Source organism: Dermochelys coriacea, chromosome 1 (genome assembly GCF_009764565.3).
Source record: "Dermochelys coriacea isolate rDerCor1 chromosome 1, rDerCor1.pri.v4, whole genome shotgun sequence".
NCBI classification, from domain to species: Eukaryota; Metazoa; Chordata; order Testudines; family Dermochelyidae; genus Dermochelys; species Dermochelys coriacea.
The window spans coordinates 197,255,045-197,276,804 of NC_050068.2; the positions used below are offsets into that span (position 1 = coordinate 197,255,045).

Here is a 21,760-nt window from a genome sequence, read left to right on the forward strand (position 1 = left end):
TTTAAACAAAAACTTTTGGGGATTTCTGGTTTGTGAGAAATCAGAGCAAAAGTGTTTCTTAGGTGACCATAGACAAACAAATAGTCTGATGATTATTTATTCAGTTTGACAAATGAACTCATCCTGACCTATTTTAATGACTCATGCATTTGTTATCCTGTAAAAAGGCATAATGAACAGTTTGACTAGCTTTTGTCTATCCTATCATTTAAACAGTCAGCCACTAGAGTATTGAGTTATTAAATAAAAAAACTCACAGGATTTCAGTCCACAGGGAAGCCAGAGCCTGCTCTTCAGCCTCTTGCGCCTATGTCTAAACAAGAGGAGAGGGTAGAGACCAAGAACTTCAAAGCAATCCACCAGAAGAAAGCTGCCACTGTCCCTGTTGCTCCTGCAGCTGTGGGCCCTAAGCACCTCAATGGGGGGTAGTGGGTGAGAGAGAAAACAAAAACACAAGTAGAGCTGGCTGAGACTTGATTTCCACTTTATGGGAAATTTTAAAAATTAGTCAGAAAAACATTTTTTGAAACTCCCCAAAAGGTTTTGTTTCAGTAGTACCAACACATGGTGTTTCTGCAAGAAAATATGCTCCCCAGGACAGGCTGACTGCAATTGACATTCTTGTAGATTTCATACAGCTATTCAGTAGTATTCAATAGCTGCAATGAAAGCAACAGGAATGTCTATTTCAGTCAGCAGCTGCTGAAGCTCTTAAGGTCTGCAACGCTGGGGCAGCTCTTCCATGCACTATGCCTAGGGACTTCCGGGCTCCCCTGTTCAGAAGTCAGGCAATACGGATGGCTAATTGGTTCAGGAGTGTGGAAGCCCTGGAGTGTCCTAGCCAGGGCAGTATGTATGATGAGCCTGCCCCCAAACCATGCACCCTAGAAGCGCATCCCACGACATCCACATTCCCAGCTGACAGCCCTTCTGTTTACTGGCTCAGCACCAGGGAGCCTGTATCCCCAAGAGCCTTGGCTCAAACTGGAGATTCTGCAGAGCAGAAAGCCTGAGCTTGGCAAGACTGCTACAGACCCAGGAAGCCCTAGGCCCCAGCAGGCAGGTTTCCATCTGAATGCTTTGGGATTTAATTAATCACATCAAAACCAGATCCATTTTCACAGAAAATTCAGCTTTGAAAACCTGTTTTCTGACAAAACTCTTGCATTGGAAAATTTCCATCCAGTTTATCTAGGCCCAAGTCTCCAGGGCTTCTATTAGAGCTTCTGATGTCAGCAGGAAGTTCACATAACACAAGTGGTTTGTTCCTTTTTTAATGCAACCATTTAGTTAGCTGTCACAAAAGAAAGGTTTCAGAGTAGCAGCTATGTTAGTCTGTATTCGCAAAAAGAAAAGGAGTACTTGTGGCACCGTAGAGACTAACAAATTTGAGCATAAGCTTTCGTGAGCTACAGCTCACTTCATCGGATGCATGAGCTGTAGCTCACGAAAGCTTATGCTCTAATAAATTTGTTAGTCTCTAAGGTGCCACAAGTACTCCTTTTCTTTTTACAAAAGAAAGGGTTAGGAGGCTGTGACTCAAACCTAGTAAACAGAAAAGTAAATAAACCTTCTCATAATGGTAAATACTAATAGAGGAGTATGCAACTGAAATTAAATTTGCAAGAATATAGAAATTTAGTAGCAAAATATGTAGTTTACATACTAAAGCCTCAAATCCCTGGCCTAAGTAAAGTTTTAGAAACCTAACTTGTATATTATGGATCACATATATAAAATATTGTGACAGTATGAATATTGTCACACACAACTAGCTTATTTTTTCCAGTCTGAATGACAATTTTAATAACCAAAAAAGCAGCTGCCTCATTCTGGTCTCACAATGGTGAGAATCAAGAGTAGCTGTTACTAGCTACTAGTAATTCCAGACACTTTTGTGGACATAGACTGCCTGATTCTGATTTGACTTTTATTAGTGTATGAAAGATCAGTGTGTGCTAAACTGTATAATGCTGCCTTACAAAATGTCAACTTCTCCTGCAAACATCAGACTAATAGAAATTTTAAGACAAATCCTATGTCTATGCTGCAATCATGAGGTGTGACTGCAGCCATGTAAACATACCTGAGCTTGATGGATCAAAGCTAGCTCATGCAGCCACAGCTTTACTGCTACTTGCGCTAGCACTGTAGCTAGATATACCCAAAGAATCATGTAACATAGCTACAGACACAACAAACTGAAGGGTGTGGATTAAGCTTACTGGGACCTTAGTTTAGGGTCACCAAAGGCCTCAGCCGATCCCCACTATTACATCTCAAGGTGATAGTTAGCGTTCATAGAATCTCTACAATCACAGTCATGGATGCATACTCAAATGGGCCCGTCTCTCCCTGCCCCCACACTTAAAATTTCAGAGATAGACCTGGGATTGGAGGAATTGCATCAAGCTATATACTTAGGCCCACTCTCTGATGGCAGAATCTTTGCCTAACAAACCGGACTGCAGAAAACTCATTCAGGTACATCTTGGGAATGTAGAGAATGTCTAAAAACTCTCTCTAGCAAACTTCAGAAGGAAGGGCTTCTTCAGCCCCGTCTTTTGATTCTAAGATTCTCCTTATTGGGCAATGATGCATCCCATGTTTTCAAGTCAGTAGGGGCCCAATTTAGTGCTGTCAATATGCTGGTCAGAGTAGAACTTCCTGACTCCTATTTATACTAAGATCAGAACACAAAGAATCTAAACAAACCACCCTCTTGACCAGAGTCCTCAAGTGTCCTAGTGGAGGCAGATGAAAAAACAAACAGTGTTACGTCTCCCAACTTTAGGAACATAGGTAAAGCCTGGGCTTTAGTAATCACTTTATAAATCAATTGCTAAATTAATTGTAAAAAAAGTAATTGGGAAAAGATACCAAAGGATGAACAGAAAGGACAACATGCGTAAGCTCAAGATTGTACTTCAACTCACATTCCTTTTCAGGTCAACTATAAATTCCTTGCATAATGATAGGTTTCAGCGTAGCAGCCGTGTTTGTATTCGCAAAAAGAAAAGGAGTATTTGTGGTACCTTAGAGACTAACAAATTTATTTGAGCATAAGCTTTCGGGAGCTTATGCTCAAATACATTTATTAGTCCCTAAGGTGCCTCAAGTATTTTTTTTTTTTTTTTAAATAAATTTCTTGTCTGGTATGGGCCAAAATACAGCTTCAATAAGCAACTCCCCTGCCAATGCCACAATCATGATTATAACCAAGTAGTAATAAGTAGACTGAAGTGGCTCACCATCTACACAGGTTCTGTGCCCCCTTGCCACAGTACTGAGGAACTTTGTCCACTCATCCAATCAAAAACCCAGCAAACATGCAACAAGAGTGCCAGTCATCACCACGTTCATAAGTTTGTATTATAGCCCCAAATCTTAAGTCTGTAAACTCTCCAGGAGAGATTCGCTGACTTTGTCTGTCTAGTACTATAACAAGGGGTTTTCTATAATGAAAATGTTAGTAGCTAACATGCAGGCAACATGGTGCCGCAAGTTTATCTGTAGACCAGCTCAATTCCGTCTTACCTTTACCCCAGCACTTGTCTAGCAGATGATGCTATCTGACCTAGTTTTCAGCCAGGCACCCTACATTTAAGTAATATGTAAAGCTCATGTTAATGAGGAATTTTCTGTCACTGTTTTTCAATGGAAAATGCTATTTCTACAAAATCAAAATTTTCCATTGGGAAAATCTAAATGAAATATTTTATTTTAGGTTGGGGTAACCAAAAATCAAAATCTGGTTATGTCAAACCAAAATTAATTCGTTTCAGGTCCAGTCTCAGCATTAATTTGTCTCTGCCTCTGATACTCTGATTCCTCATGGGAGCTGTAGTTTGGAAACCTCATGTCTCTATTCTCCTCTATGGACTGGGCGCCCTGGCCAGATTACATCCTTCATAATGCACTACACAGTCTCCCCTCTGATTGAACTGATTCACTGCATCATGGGAGATTCAGCCCAGCTGGGGCCCCCAGCCCACAAAGAAGGTACAAGGCACAAGCTCCCATGAGGCACTGTGGTAGCTCAAGTAGACACAGTTTAATTTTAGACTGAGCCAAAACAAAATTTCCATGTATCCAAACTGAATTTTTTCTAGATTTTTCATTCAGCAAAAAAATTGGTGTTTCATCTTTGTGTTGTGATTTGAGACAATGACACTGAGATATTCCAATTTCCTGACGTTTGACCAATTCCACTGAGAAAAAACACTGGCATAACAGACTGGACAATGCTCCTTTGTCTCATGCTGCACTGATTCACAGGGCAATCTGCAGCAAAACCTGTCCTGCTGTGGTTTTTAGCTGGGTCTTATTTATATAAGCGAAGTCAGAAGTTTTATCAGATCATGAATGGATGGACAGATGAAGTTTTTTATCCAGATACTTTGCATTAAACATGAACCAAAGACTGTTTATCTCAGTGAATACAATCCTCCTGAGATATCAGACACAAGCCAAGGTGACATCTTTCACTAGAAGAAAAGGAGTACCTGTGGCACCTTAGAGACTAACAAATTTATATGAGCATAAGCTTTCGTGAGCTACAGCTCACTTCATCGAATGCATCCGATGAAGTGAGCTGTAGCTCACGAAAGCTTATGCTCAAATAAATTTGTTACTCTCTAAGGTGCCACAAGTACTCCTTTTCTTTTTGCGAATACAGACTAACACGGCTGCTACTCTGAAATCTTTCACTAGGTTTCCATTTGACATTGTTTTTCCTACCTGTCTTCTATTGCCCATAGCCACAGGAGTCAAAGACCTCAATCTCTCGCAACTAACACCCACCTTAGCTTTCATAGCTCCAGCACAAGCCTCCATTTTTCTACACTCTTGGCAACCCTAACATAGCTACATTGCTATGATGGCCACAAAGGTGGCCACCTGAAAAAGCACTTCTCAGCCAAGCCACAAAGTATGTTCTCAGCACTAGTTCATTCTCAACCCCAAAGAATCCAAACCAGATTCCCCTGCTTCCCACCCTCAGTCAAAAATTGACCTCCCACACTCACTCCAGGATTCTTCTTCAAGCATCTGCCCTTCCTAGTTAAGAGATATCTCCCCCAAGATGCTCTCAGCCTCTAAGATGAGGGACCTCACCTACTGCTAAGGTCAAAGGGAAAATGGACATTCTTAAAAAAAAAAAAAAAAAAAAAAAACATAGCTGCCTTTTGCAGAACCCAAACTGTGCCCAACCACAACAGTGCATAAGAACGGCCATACTGGGTCAGATCAAAGGTCCACCTAGCTGAGTATCCTGTCTTCTGACAGCAGCCAATGCCAGATGCCCCAGAGGGAATGAACAGAACAGGTCATCATTAAGTGATCCATCTCCTGTTGCCCATTCCCAGCTTCTGGCAAACGGAGGCTAGGGACACCATCTTTGTCCATCCTGGCTAATAGCCATTGATGGACCTGTCCTGCATGAATTTATCTAGTTATTTTTTGAAACCTGTTATAGTCTTGGCCTTCACAACATCCTCTGGCCGAGTTTCAAAGACTGACTGGGTGTTGTGAGAAGAAATTCTTCCTTTTGTTTGTTTTAAACCTGCTGCCTATAAATTTCATTTGGTGACCCCTACCTTCTTGTGTTATGAAAGAGTAAATAAACTTCCCTATTTACTTTCTCCACACCAATTATGATTTTGTAGACCTCTATCATACCCCCCTTTAGTGGCCTCTTTTCCCAGTCTTATTAATATCGCCTCATACAGAAGCTGTTCCATACCCCTAATAATTTTTGTTGCCCTTTTCTGAAACTTTTCTAATTCCAATATATCTTTTTTGAGATGGGGCAACAATAATTGCACGCAGTATTCAAGATATAGGCGTACCATGGATTTAGAAAATGTCATATCACCTCTATATGTCGTCTTATCTATTCCTTTCTTAATGATTCCCAACATTGTTAGCTTTTTTGACTGCTGCTGCAAGTAGAGTGGATGTTTTCAGAGAAGTATCCACAGTTACTCCAAGATCTCTTTCCTGAGTGGCAACAGCTAATAAAATGATGGGGTTCTAAATATGTATAGTTGGGATTATGTTTTCCAATGTGCATTACTTTGCATTTATCAACACTGAATTTCATCTGCCATTTTGTTGTGCGGTCACCCAGTTTTGCGAAGTCCCTTTGTAACTCAGGCTGTTAACCACACAGGCTAGTACGCTTTCTGTATGATCTAGGGCCAGCCCATCTCTGGAATAAAGGCAATGATCCACACAGTGCTAGTAATTAGGATACGTGAATCTTTCAGCAGCAGATTATGCTTTTGATGCCTACAGGACACAAAAGACAGTTGATATTTAAAACAGGGTCACCTCTGCTTCAGTTAAATGAACTGACTTTAAATTTGATCTTTAAACATCAGCAACTGGTTACCCCAAGCACAGAAGGGGAAACACTGTCCCTCTTGAAAGCTTGTCAGTTCTGAACTGAGGCAGAAGCAGCAAGAGTATTACATGAATTTAGAATCAGGTCCAACATTTTAAACAGTGATGAAAAGATCAAGTAGAAAAGTGAGGATAAGGATTGGTGAAAGAGGATAAGGGAAGAGGGAGTCATCCAGGAATGAACATACATCCCATCCAGTAAAAGGGACATACATCTCTCAGTGCAGTCTTAGAGAAACAGCTACAAGGAAACTCACTCGGCTTTGCTTAAAGAGGATTACAGAAAAGCATATTGCAGATGATTAATGGCCTCTCACAGAGAAGGAGTGGGCTTGAGCCCTGTAAAGAGCTAATGGACGAGTTCCCTAGTGTGACTGGCAGGTAACCGTTTGCTGTGATGTATTTTTTACATTTCTAAGAGTTTGTTCAATAAGTGAGCAGCTCCGTTATTCCCTTCTATTCCTGTCAGAAGGGAAGATGGATATAAATATAAGAGGTTTATGATTAACGGGAATGTTTTCTACAGTTTAAAAAAAAATTCAGCCCTCTGTCTCTCTACAGCAGCTTTAAAAACCAAAGGCCTGTTTGGTGGTTGGTTAAGGTTCCATAAAACTTCCAGTAAAACTTAGCTGCAGATTGCTTGTTTTTGACTTCATCTTCCATGTGTTCCTTTAAGTAGTTTGCCATAAGCACCTGCTGCAGAACAGTGGATTATGGTGTTCCTACAGAGTTCCTATGATTTTCTCTTCATCTTATGAATATTGCCAGGAAGTACAATCTCCTGCTTACCATCCACATTTACTGCCCCCATAACATGCTCATCATATTCGCAATGACATCAGCGGAACCTCATCTGTACATCCAAGGGCAGAATTCGGCCTTTGGAGAGTCTGGCCTCATGTCCTTACATCATGGATAGAGGTAGTTAATGGACAGACACTAGGTTTAATATTCGATACACACAACTAAATGAGAGCAGACTCAACAGATAATTTCAGTTCCACCAGGAGGAGTCTAAGTGTTCAGGCTTACTTCCAGAGCTTCCCCAGGATCCTACTGACTTTGAAGGGTGAACTGAGTAACATCTTTGCATGCTTGCTAAGAACAGAAACAGTAGTTGCTGATATGGCTGTCAGAGTAGAGAATCAGTCCACAGTTTGAAGGCAGAATAATCCACTTTCTAAAGAGGGATTATTTAGCTTGGAAAGAGGAAGAGTAAACTTAAATGAAGAGAGACAAGATTTATGAAGTGCACTGTATTCACTGGTCAGTCATTCCCCTTTACTCTGCCTCCCAGGATGAGAAGGGGAGCACGCCACAATTCTTTACAAGTTGCTGCTAGTTCTATGTGTATTTAAGCCCAATACCCTGCTCAATTCAAAGTACCTCTCAAGGGTACTTTGAGGGGAGTGCTTGGCACCTTGCAGGCCCTTAGTGACCACATTGCATATCTGCATATTGCAAAAGGGAAGGCATGACTTGAGGGTCTAGTTCAGGTGAATCTGAAGAAGGTGGTTAGGTCAAATTCTGACTCCTTTGATATCAGTGATAAGGAACATGCTAGACCTGAATCCTGACTGAGTTTTGCAGCTTCTCTGCTTAGCACTTGTTGCTCAGTAAATTGATGAATAACCTTTGTCAAGGGTTCTCAATTTATTTACTTGTTGACCATTAACCACTCCCAATTAATCCTCAAAACCGCACAGGAATAATTTATGTCTATGCCTACTGCAAATATTCCTGCAGCTCCTCCTCCTGAATGCAATGTTTAATGGGCCATTCTTGGCATCTGAGGAGGACCTGCTTAGAGGTGTCTGAACAAAACCACTTAAGCTGAATGCCTCAGACCAAGAACTGGATACAAGAATCTGATGACCTACTAAATAGTTCCAGATGTCTCCATTGAGGCTACAACCAACATGTGGTCAACTAATGTCCTTTATCTTATTTATTGTATTATTAAGCGATCAGTCTGATTGGGTCTTGAAATAGTAGGGACCAATTTGTAATTACATAGTCCACTCTAGGAACAGCACTGAATTACACAAAAAGTTCACTAATGGAGGAAAGCAATGTTCCATGCAGCTTTTGCCATGAAACACAAACTGCTAAGCTGTGCTGGATGACATGGTCCAGGAATGGGCAGCAAAATCCCTCTCTGAACTCTGACTGAGCTGACTGAACTCCCAACATGGATAATTTAATAACGCGAAAAGCTAGAGTTCAATGGCAGTCAATGTGAAAAACTAAAGCAATATTTAACACTGTAATGCTAAGTCAAAGAAAATTCCCATAATAAAATAATTTGTGTTTACACATCCTCTTTCACATTGACTTTCCAGAGCTTCTGATAAATAATAAATTAACCAATTAACTAAGCCTCACTACACTGTTCAGGTATGCATGTAGACTACCCATGGTGCAGATGGGTAAATAAAGGCACAGAAGACTTGTCCAAAGTCTCACAGCAAGTAAGTGACACAGGCAGGGGTAGAATTCAAGAGTCCTGCTTACCTGTCCAATTTTAAATACTAGACCATACTGTTGCCTCCATGGAAAATATGTAACTCCTTCTAAAGAAATACAGTTAGCATGCAAGCAATGCTTACTTTTACTTTTCTAAAGGTTCGCTTCAGTTCTTAGACTTTCCCACCTTACTAGGGTCACTTAGGAGGCACATAGCATCAGTTCAGCGGCATTAGTGCTTGTTTCATAACCCCACCACTTTGAACTTTCTTCCTTCTTATTAGTGAAACTATATTAAGAGGGGTTTAACTTTAAAGCCCCTAATGTAGAACAATTCAATTTAAAAAACGCTCATCCCTCTCTGCTGACAGTCATACAAGGAGAGAGAGGATGGGGCTAACTGATCTGCTAGGATCTGTCCCACTTTGGTAAAAATCTCTATATGGAGGTGAGGGGACTTTGTTAGAGAGGGAAACTGACAACAGTCAGAAACTTAGTATTGCGTTAGATTGGCCAGAAGTCACTATTCTCAGAAATTGAGTTGTCCATTTCAGAACAGATGGAGCCTAGATTAGTTTGCTGACCTGAATCCAACACTACTTTCCCAGTCCTTGCTGTGTGAAGGGCAAAAGGTAAATGTATTCCTAAAACAGAAATACCAGACCCAAAATGCCTCTGAACTCTGGGGGAAGTTCAGATCCATATCTAAATTGCATGACTGGAGCTGCTCTCTAGAATGTGCCAATCTGGTTCTGAGGAAGAGCAGTTTCAGATCTAGATTAGCAAACGTACTTTAAAAACATCTGTTCTGTTACAATGAATTATGCATGGAGGAAAATAGAAGTTAAAACCAAACATCTCTGTAAAGAGCTGAACCAGAGTAGAGTCAGATCTTGGGGATGTGTGGGAAAGAGAAAAGGAGGAGTTCAGGTTCAGATTGGTTTCAAAATTCAAAACTTTGGAAAAACTTTTTTCACCACTTGGGCTCACTGCTACCAAAAAATAAAGGAAGAGCATAAATTCCTTCAGTTTTAATAATCTTAGTTGTCTACCTTCTTAACCCCCTCTAATAATTAAGCATTTCTACTTATAATCACACCACTGACTAACAAGACTATACAAAGCATTGCATTAACATATAAAATCCTACCTCTTGAAATATAAACACAAAATCAAGTCACTCTGAGAAATCCTTGGTAATGAGAAACTTTCCAGCTACTGCTGTTTCTATGCTTTCTTTACTCAAAGACTGAGAAAACAGCTGTGTGTGTGGGTGTCTCTCTGTCATCTGTCCAATCACATCTTATTTATTTTTCCTTTCATAAAATGTCATGAGAGCTTGCTTGAGAGTTTTGTTCAAAGTTGCACTGTATCAGAAGCACAGTTAAGGACCTCTACAATATAAGACTGCTTTCTTGATGATTTTTATGGCAATCTAAGACAAATGGACCTGCACTGGGGGAAGGCTTTTGGGGGGAGGGGGAGAGCAATGAATACATTTCTAACTAAACAGCCTAACTTCTGTTCTTCTCAGCTGACAATCAGAGTTTATTGACGTTTATCTAAAGATGCAGCACAGGACAGTGATACTTCAAGTTTCTCCCCCTTACATAGTTCAGTTACGGTTGCCACATTCCTAATTGCTGGTAACTGGACCCGAGGTCCTGCCCCTGCTCCCCCTCTTCCCCGAAGGCCCTGCCCCCGTAGCTCAGTGGCTTGTTTCAAGGAGCCTGCCTGCAAGTAGGAGGCATCCCTGGCTGAACAAGTTGGTGCGGGATAATGACCTGGTGCCTCCTCTCATCCATGGTGACTGGACTTTTGGGTGAGGTGCCATTTAGGGATGCTATGTCCCCTTTTTGACCAGACTTTTCAGTTGAAAGCCGGGCACCTGGCAACTCTAAATGGCACATGGACACAGACACCAAAAACTGGACTGTCTGGGTAAAATCCAGATAGGTGGCAACCCTAGGTTTAACTGTGTTTTGAAGGGACCCGTCTGTGGGTGAGAGAATAGCTCAATTTCTAGGCTGAGTCATTCATTGGTTCTCCTGAGCACCAACAAAGAGCCACCTATGATGGCAACCTGTGGAGTAGATATTCCAGTTTAGAATGGAGCAAGACCAATCTATTTCACATAGGCCACAAAAAGGCAAAAATAAATGCCAGTCACTATCAACGTAGGTTGAATTCATGCCATCTGGTGTAGAGGTATTCTAAAAGTCCCCTGAACCATCCAATTATCACCAATACAAACGTATTTGAAGCTCTTCCCAGGCTCCACACACTGGAATTCTGAACATGATCCAAGAGATTGAGTCCTTATTCTGGTATAACTCCCACTGGCCTTTCAATGGAGTTTTGCCTGGTAAGAACTGTGCAGGGACTTTAGGTTTAGTGGCAATGCATCTTAGTCTAAATATGAAGGACTAATACAATTCCTTATCTAGCTCATGCAGAATTTTCTAATGCATGGGTGAGCATCTGCCTTATGTTCCTTCTGTTGTAAGGTGTTTTAGCTTCCACATTGCAATAAATGACAAACTCCTGATAAAGGTGCTGTTAAATAGGTAAGTGACTGCTAAGACTACAGAGTTCAAAGGGGCTGTGTACTGTATTTCCCACCTTTGTTAACCTTGGTTAGCTCTACCGGTGTTCGGCTTACAAAGGTGCCCTAGTGTAGATGGGCTGCTGTTTTGAACACCTGTTTGGAGCAAAGCTGTGATGATGATGCTTAGAACAGTGGTGGCTGTCACCAGTGTGCTGCATACTGTAGGGCTCCCAAGGTTGACGGTACTGGTGGAGCTGAACCAGTGCTTGAAATGCTGTGAAATGTATCCAGAGTGTCCCTTACGTGGACAGCACCATAAAACACAAACTCAGTGATAAAGACAAATGAATGCTCTGTTAAATGTCACTTTCATTTTAGAAGTCTGAAGATAGCTTTCCTTAAATGTTTTCTATAGACAACAGTTTCAGGGCCTGAGCCAGCTTCACAAGATGTTAACTGCTCGTATAATCTTTTCCTCATAAAAGAGAGACTTAAAAGAAAAACCACCACCACCTATGGTCACGATTATAAATGCCTCCTGTTCAGTATGGCCTGAGAGGTTTTTCCATCGCTTACATTTTTCTTGCTTTTACTCTAAATTCTTTTCTTTGACTGCTAATTTGAAAATCTTAAACTTAGATTTCTGAGTCTACCAATTTAAAGGACCATGCTGCTAATTAAGAATACTGGCATCTTTCCATGAGGAGGATAGTCACAAAAATGTTTTTGGAGATACAAATACATCTATTTTGCTTTTCTTTCAGAACCGTCTTTTTTGACTGATGGGTTTTTAAAAAAAAAAAAAAAAAAAACCTATTTCTACAGATCAATGGAAGACTTCAGCCAGCAGCACTGAATTCAGTACTAAGAGTCATGCAAGAACAAATACAGCACAGACAGCTTTCAATGTAACCTTCCCTCACACTGTCACACTAACATGACTCAGTCCTATTTATGGCCTCTGTAAAATAGATTAGTCTTGGAAGCACCACTTCTGGACTGGTATGCCTACCCAATCATTTTTCTCTGTGTTGAGATTGCCACTCAGGGTACCAGTTGTGGCTGTGGACACCTATCCACTGGAAACTGGCCTGAGGCCACAAATTCATTTCCATAGGCTGCCAATCCACCATTAGATGGTAAGGACTTCTGGTCACCACTGACCAATACTAGGTTTTAAACAGATGCTGCGGAGATGAAAAGCAGTGCTCTCATAGAGCCTCGCTTGATTTGAACATTGTCTACATGAATAAAGAAACACAGGTATTAGTAATAGAAAGATGGTGGCATTAAAAGCTTGTTGAAAAATAATTATTTTAGGGGTACTGAATGTTTCAGGGGATTAACAATAGCATATGGTGCCTTTCACCTCCTGATTACTGGCTCAAATCCAGCTAGAGCAACATGACTGAAAGTCTTTGCCATCTGGTGATTTACTAGTTTATACGAAATGAACCAGTGGTCTGAGCTCAGTTTACTGTGAACACCTGTTCACATCACAAACACCACCCAAAATCATCATAATTGGAAATCTTGCTGGTACTCTCAGCAGAGTTCAAGGACCAAATGGGACCCAGAGGCTGAAATCCTGTTGCCTCCTCCCACCCCCAATTCTCCCGGTCAGAAATGAGAAAAATTGAATTTAGCATACTACTAACCATGCTGTAAACCCTGAACACTGAAAACTACAGGAAGACCTTTATATAGCCTCAGTCTCTTTTCATTAAATGAAAAGATTTTACCTTAAAGTTCTTCTAATCTAGAAGATTTCACAATTGTCATCCTTTAGACTGTGGATGTCAAGAAACCCTAAAGTGCCCATATGCCACCGAATTTCACTTCACGTATCTGTTAAATGTTTTACATGCAACAATACTGTTCAAGTTTAGTTTCAGTGGTTCATTTTAAAAACTTATTCTTCCAGGAGCATAACAAACTAATTTATTACAAAAAATGTAATATTTTTAGATTTTAATTTAAGTACAGCTGTGTGAATAACTGATTTTCTGAGTTTACTGGTAGTTCAGAATTTTTTTAAAAAATTGTTTTTGATCAAAGTTTCATTCAACCCAAAATGAAAAGTCTCATTTAGGTTTTGAGCTCTTTTAAACTTCTGTTAAAAATAAAATTGAAGAAAATTTTACAATGAAAAGTCATTTCAAATCAAAATCGTGAAATGTTTTTTAAATATTCCAACAAAATGTTTAAACTTTTCAGATTTTTGGGGCTTTTTGGACACTAACTGATTGGTGAAACTGACATGAATAGGCAAAACATTTTGATATTGCCAAATGTGCATTTCTTGCCCAACAAAGTTTCAGCCAAAAAAATGTGTGCAGCTCATCTCACAAGTTGCTACAACTGCCCGCTAATTGCTAGTTTTAAAAAAACAAACTGTTGAAGAAAAATTTGTGGCCGATGTATAAATATCCTAGGTTCTCTCCCTTCATTTTCTCTTCAAATCTAGCTGGCCTGACAATAGAATTCCAGCCTATACGTACCATGGTGTGGGTGTCCTCCCCCCCGGTTAGGTTGGCATATTGAGTAAGAAGAGATTCCGGACCACTCCCTTGCTAGATAACTTATTTGGTCTCTTTAAAATTATATATGTGTCTTTTGCAAGCCTATTGGTGTAGGTGTAGGTGCAAGCTGTAGGTGTTCTTGTTTCACCACACCCACCCACACTTCGGAGAGAGACTTATAAAAGTTTGACAATGTAATCCAGAGTCTAAAAGGTCCCACTGTCCATTTGCACCTCCATTGGCTCCTTGGTCAGTATCACTAACATGGGTATGAATAAGGAGATGCTAGATAACACCAAGATAGATTTGTTAAAGTAAAAACTTTCCAGAAATATTATGTTACGGATCCCATGTCTTGTTGTCATAGACCAACCACACGAGTTCCCCAGACTAACCACTTTGGTTTCCTACAAACAGTGTCTAATGTAATCCCAGTAGATATCCTTCATGTTCCTTTGTGTGCATGTCCTGGACTTTTGCAGCTCCTGCTGAAAAATCATCCAGCACCAAACATACATCAGGTATGGCATTCCAGCAGTTAATAGTCGTTAAACACCCTGAGTCATTTTCATCCCTGGTGTAATTCCATTAATTTCAGCCAAGAACAGCTCGGAAATTTCAGCATGATCAAAACTGACTTTTAACCATTGCTCTGATTTGGCCTCAACCTTGAACCCCAAGATTTAATTTAAACTTAATATGCATCCAGGTCTGAACACCAATTCCTCCACTTGTTTCTAATTCCTGTATACTCCTGATATTACAGCATTTGAACTACAAAACAAGTATTCAGTGAATTCTCATCTATCATTTCAAAAGGAGTTATGCACCATAGAAAGTACAATGCAGAGCCAATACCACTTAAGTGTTTCCTAATGGACAGCAGCACAAAGGTTCAGCTGCCATCATGTCTGTCTGTTAGAAACGATTAACACATTTTAAGGTTTGCTTGGCACTTATCCATCTTTAAGGTCTTAATCTCCAACCTTCGTCCTTGAGAGGCTACGGTGCATTTGCTTTACAGACAGCAAGACCCCTCCTTCACTTTGAGACTCCCACTTTGAAATGCATGTCCAGCCTCCTGTTGAAAGGAATGGCTCCTCTCCATTCATTCATTTGCTTATTACACGACTCTACTCCTTTATCACATTCCTAGTGAAAGGAAAAAACAAATTCTTAATCATCAGAGAGGAGAATTAAAAAAAAAAAAAAGCTGAGCTGGCTGAAGCAATAATGAACTCCTAAAATCAGCTAAAGGGCCAGATTCTCCTTTCATGGTTACACTATAGGGTTGCACTGGTGTAGCCAAGGATATGTCTTCACTGCAGAGCTAATCTGGGCTCTTATTCAAGTACTCAACACCTCTCCCATGCACGTACAATTCAGCAGTGCTTTCAATTCAATTAGTTGACTTGTCTAGAACTGTAGACTAAAGCCCAAATGAGGCCTCCGTTTGGTTGGTGACCCACCCACTGTGCAGTGAGGGCACAGCTAAACAACTCAACTGCTGATAGCAGTTCAAAGTCTTCCCACAACTTCCATGTGTGCCAAGGAGGACATAAATTCCCTCAAAAGTCACTGGGAACGAATCAGAGTGGCTCCGTTTACTACAGCACAAAGAACAATGGGATACATCTCGTAAAGCCATAACACATGGGGGAGTGCAGCTGTGTCTACACTGCAGCCGGAAGCACGCCTCCCAGCCTGCGGTGACAGATTCACATTGGCTAGGCTCCAGCTAACACCCTAAAAATAATAGTGTGGACACTGCGGCTCTGGTGGAGACTTGGGCTAACCTTCTGATCTCAGACCCAGTTGGCCCCTCAAGAGCCCATGGGGTAACCCAAGCGGCAACATCCCCACTGTTATTTTTAGAGCACTAGCCTGAGCCCAGCTAGCGTGAATCCACCCACCCAGGCAGGGAGGCTAGCTCCCAGCTGCACTGTAGACATACCCAGTGAGGACACATTGCAAAATTCTACCAGAGTTGTGTGGCTGCTCACACCCAGGCTCCAAATCACTCAAGTTACCTCTGGAGCGTAGATATCCCCTAAGAGAAATTGGCCCTATGTACTTCATAACATAGAACAAACAGAAAAACAAATTGTATTTTATAAAAGCATGACAATGTTTATAATAGCTTTTCCTTTAGTGAAAGCTTTAATTAAGGTTACACTGCACCAATGAACATTTATGTAGTAGTTTACCACACCACTCATTGTGACCGATCAAAAGGGATAGGGTGGACTGCACAAGGCTGATGCTTAGTCCCCCCTCCCCACCAACGTACAACATGAGGTTTTCCCCCACTGTATTCTACCTTCTCCCCTTCCCCACTGGAATAGATTGACTACTTGCATGAATAAGAATTACAAGATCAGGCATTAATTGCTCCAACATGGCAGTCAGGGAAAGAGCGGCGGCAGGTAACTTGAGCTAGTTTCATATAAACATGCACAGTTGTGAAGTGCATTACTATATGCACTAGCTAGCCATTACTACTCTGAGTTTCTGAGCTGCTGAATTTAAGAAGACAGTCTTACAAAACATTTGGGAGCTATTTTGGCTTGACAATTTTATGTGACCTCAGAGCATCCATGCCCTGTGTTGGAATAGTTATGCTCACGAAAAAGCTTTCCAGACTGCCCCCGCCCACACATCCCAATTCATCTCTATCCTGTGCCAAGAAATTACTCATTAGAAAAAAACCTTCTTCGCATACTGCTTGGAGTGAGAATTTCTGAAAACTTGCTACTAATTACTTCTGGTTGCAATTGTTAATCCGTTCTTAAACGGACGGTTGAACATAAATCGGTAAGATAATTAACACTAACAAGGATCTGAGCCTTACTGGAAAGATGTTTGGGTTATACTCAAAAGCTGATTTCCAAGACTAAAAGCAGCTGGATATCACGTGTTGGGAATTCAGGTTGTTTAAAAAAAAAAAAAAAAACACTTCTAGCATTCTTTGTTTATGGTGATAGAGGACGGTCAAGTAAGTCAAGCCAACCTTAACATCATTTTGGATCATCAGTTTAAGTAACTGCCCCCATAGTTATAAAATTAAAGAGGTCATAGCCTTTCCTACATCTGTTTTGCTGACATATGATAAAAACACATTGGAGATAAACTATTTAAATTTTATATTTCAAGTTTTCCTTATTATCTTATGTGTGCAAAAACAAGAATTCATATATGATAAGAGCACCAAAAAGTCAGTCCTTAAATAAGCAAGAGTCTAGTTTGGCAGTGATTGGGATGGTAAATAAGACACAGAAACACATCTTTATCTAAAGACAAACATGGCTTAATTGGCTGGAAATTTTGTTTAGAGGAAGAAAATTTGGTGGCTTTACAGCAGTACAGATATATTAGGAAACACACACATATATTTCCCAGTGAAGTCAATGGGACTAATTGAGTGAGAACTACAGAACATGTATGTATGTATGAGAACTCCTGTTCCATCTTCCTCTGACTCCCTCCCCTCATCACAATCCGTCATCCTCTTCTTTGAGAGACATCAACTTCCACGTCAGTGACCTTCATGCACTTTCCGTCCTTTCCCTGGCATCTTTGTTTGACCTTAAGCTCCAGATTGCACATTTCCCCACTTACCATGATGGTCACTCACTCATCCTCATCTTGCTGAGTTCCCCTCTGGTACCTCAATTTCAGATCTCCCCCTCTCTGACCACTATCATCTTATTCAGTGTTGCCCACATGCCCTGTTCTCACCCCACCACAAAGTCCTCCAATGACTGCCAATTCATTAATAGTCAATACTCTTCAGCCATGCAAGCCCACAAACCCTCCAGCTCTTCTGCCCACTCAACACACTTCAATCTATGCTCTCTAAAACTTCTGCCCCTCTTCTACCTCAAGGTTCAGCCAACCTGCAGTCCTCCCTCACCTCAGCACTCACTTCCTCTCTTTATGCTCTCACACTGTTGGAGTGCCCAAGGAGAAAAAAAAAAAAGTCAGTGACTACACACGCTTCCTTCACTGCAAGTTTGCACTATCCTCTCAGTTTTGCCATCTTCCAAACCAATCTGCACTACTTCTACATCCAAACCGAATCCCACACCCTCCGTCCTCACCTGGTTATCCACTACATTTAACTCTTTCCTATAACCCTCACTGCTTCCTATTCTCTCCATTCCTTTTCATACAGGATCTCAATGACTTTCAGATAAAGTTTGACAGAAGGACAATGGGACCTCTTTTTCCACAGTACTCACTTTGCCTGCCCCAGTGACCCCACCCCACCTCTTGACCTCCTTTACCCTTCCCCCAACCACCCCTCCTTTTCCTTTCTCAAACTACCACTCTCCTCAGGCTTTATCTCCCTCACAGGGGCAAGCATGCTCTCATTTTCCCTTCATAAAAATGGCACTTGATGTCACCTGCCAATACTGTCCAGTCTCCCTTCTACTTTGAAGTTAATTGGAGGCCACATGCACACCTGCTGTCTTGAGTTCCTCTCCTCTACCACCACCCTAAACCCTCTCCTCAACCCAACCTGCTCTCACTGAAGTACAATGACCTTTTCTCGACTAAATTCCAGGGCCTGTTCTCCATCCTCAAGCTTCTTGGCTACTTCTGATGCAGCTGACCAGCTTCTGGTCCTCCCTTGGCTTTCACAAATTTGTCCTCTCCAACCTTAGACAGTTCTATTGTATCTTTGCTCTTTACACAGCAACTGAACCACAGGCACAGAGGTATTCAAATAACCACGTTTACTAACTATATACAACATGCATGGCTTACTAACACATACACACAGCTGCTCTGATGGAGTTCTGGTGACTTCTGAAACACAGAAGGAAGTCAGGGTCTCCAGAAGGCTCACAAAACAACTAAAAAAGGGATATTAGCCCATACATGTACTGCAAGTTCCTTCAGCAGCTCAAAAGTCCTCCTCTCCCCCTTTTAGGCCTGGTCTACACTGGGGGGGGGGGCGCGGGGAGGGAACCATTGAATGCATCCGATGAAAATGAGCTGTAGCTCACAAAAGCTTATGCTCAAATAAATGTTAGTCTCTGAGGTGCCACAAGTACTCCTTTTCTTTTTTGCGAATACAGACTAACACAGCTGCTACTCTGAAACCTTAGATCAACTTAGAATCACTTACTTTGCGTCCTCACGGCGCGGGATTGATAGCCGCTGCTCCCCCGTCGACTCCGCTTCCGCCTCTCGCCATGGTGGAGTTCTGGAGTCGACAGCAGACGCGATAAATCAATCCCTGATAGTTCTATCACTACCTGCTGATCTGGCAGGTAGTGTAGACGTGGCCTTAGTAGGAGTCTTACAGAGCTCCCTCCTTGCCTCCATCCTCTCCACCATCTTTGTCCACTTCCATAGTTTTAAATATCTTTATGCCCTTGACTCACAAAATTTACTTATGTACTTCTGCTCCGTCTCCCTCCATCCAATCCTGTAACCTGGCCTCGCTTTGGCATCTCCTCATTTAATGTCCTGCCATAGAGTAAATTCAATATGGCCAAAATTCAGCTCTTATTCTTTTCTCTCCTCTTCTCCATTAGTACTAACACCATCCTCCCAGACGCTCAGGCTTGTAACCATGGTGACATCGGATTCTCATTACTAGACCTTGAATTAAATCTTGCATTTACTTATTCCACAATATTTCCAAGACCCAGCCTTCCCTATCCTCCTAGCCAAAAACTCATTGAGGCCTTTAATGCTCATCTTGACCACTCCAAGCTGCTCATCATTGGCCTCCTGACACTCATCTTACCCACTCAGGGTCAATACAGTTCTACTAAGACAATTTTTCTGGCCTGTTGCTTTGACCACATCACTCAGAGTTCCATCAAGGCTAAAGTTAGCACACCCCACTCCCCTGAGAATACGCTTATCTGCTTCTGCATCTTACTTCATCACCCCAGCCCCCTGTAGTCCATTAGAAATGCCAGTCTCCACTGCTCAGTAGTCTGATTCACCTTTGTACCACTCCCATGCAAAGAATGCCTTCAGCTGAGGCAATCTGTGAAGAGGCTACCGTGTACTCCTTCAAATCAGTTGTCAAGATGCATTTCTTCTACAAGGCCAACTAATAATGGCTAAGGCGTTATGGTGGGCAACATGAGAACTTTCCACAAATAAGAACTGAGAAAATTTGTGGCTATTCACTTAAGAATCCAGCTTTCCTGAAACATTCTGATTTTTGATGGAGCATTGCTAGCTCCTGAAAAATACAAGAGGGAAAATGGAAATCAATTTTAAAAGTTTCCTGTGAAACTACTGAGAAATACAACTATTCCTCATTTTTAGCATATTCTGAAGTTGTTCTTAGTGTTCAACAATTTGTTTTGCAACCCAGTGTAAATCCTTGTACTTCAAAAAGGGAATACAGAACATTTTTGCAGTTAAGATCAAAAGATCTGGGCCTATTCCCAGTTCTGCCACAGGTTTCTAATGTTATCTTGGACAAGTTAGTCAGTTTCTGATTTTCAGGAATTCTGAGCATGTGCAACTCCAAATGACATCACTGGGAACCCACCATTCCTAAAAATAAATAAATAAAAATCAGACTTAACCTCTGTGTTCTTCAGTTTCTCCATCTATAATACGGGGATAATAATAATTGTTGAAAAACAATTAAAATTTGAGAAACGCTTATACAAGTTCTGTAAAATGCCTATAAATAAAATACATGTAGTTTTAAAAGGCTTAAAACGTGGAGAGGCAGGGAGTATGTGAAAGATCTTGTCCGTCCTAGAACATGCACGATCTTTACTCTTATGTAACATTACCTAAAAAAATACTACAGTTCATGCTTTTCACCTTTGCTGTTCTCCTTTCTGCTCAGACATTTAACATTGTAATTCTACCTTTTTAGCTGTGCTGTCAGCACCTAGGGTCCTGGAGAGTGGGGTAAAGAAAGGTCTTTGGTTTAAACCTGCAACCTGAAGCTCCACTTACACATGTGCCTACTCTCCAGTGCTAGCAGATGAGTGGGGCTAGATGGAATACAGGAGAAAATTGGCCGGACTTCAATTTTTACGTACTTTTAAAAGGTAGACAGGAGAACAGATGGTATGATGTGACATTCCCATATAACTGCTGAGTAAACAAAATAATCCATTAATCTAAGAGCCTTATTTCTCCTCCTTGTCTCTGCCTTGTGATTGGGAAACAGTCTATTGCAAGGTTTTTCCTTCTTACAGAGAAGAATACTTCCCCAAGAGCGCTGGAAAAGTTTAAGCTTTCCCGTCAGATGAGCCTCTTTATCCCATTTAGCGGACAAGCCTTCATTAAATTCTAGTTAATCAGCAGATGACTTTTCAGCAGGACATCACTGCTTCTGGGAAGAGAGACAGGAGTATACTTTCAACAGCATGGAAAATAAACTGGAGATTTGTCTTTACCCCCAACTTCTTTAAAAAGAAAAAAAACTAACAAGCCATCCCACGCATATTACAAACCTCCCTTCTGTCAAGGAAATATTTTTAACCCCCTTTTCACATGCTTCTGACTTCCTGAAAAATTTAAAATTTCTCTCTCTCTTTTGACCACCAAAACATTGACATAAGCAACACCCTCCCTGCCAGCCTATATTTGACAGATGGGTCTTTGCCAGTTATCACAAAGGTACCAAGGCAGATATTTTTATCACTGAAGGCAAGTTCCTTTCCTAGAGAGGGTCACCAGTTTAACAATCAGGAACACATTACTCATAGCAGAGGGAAGCCGGCAATCAGCAGATACAACCCAGACTGAGTGGGCACTGGGCACCTTGTGTAACTTGGTAACTGACCTGAGCGACAGGTAAAAAGCTTGTAGTCAGGTACGG

The 21,760-nt window shown here is 41.2% G+C and overlaps 1 long non-coding RNA gene across 1 annotated transcript in view; it reads right to left on the reverse strand.

Annotated features, from left to right (window-relative positions):
• The window catches only part of LOC119849986, a 76,120-nt gene that overhangs the window by 4,733 nt on the left and 49,627 nt on the right, over positions 1-21,760 (reverse strand). The window contains exon 2 of the long non-coding RNA XR_005290662.2: positions 258-414. This is a non-coding gene — a long non-coding RNA (uncharacterized LOC119849986). The remainder of the gene's footprint in view (positions 1-257; positions 415-21,760) is intronic.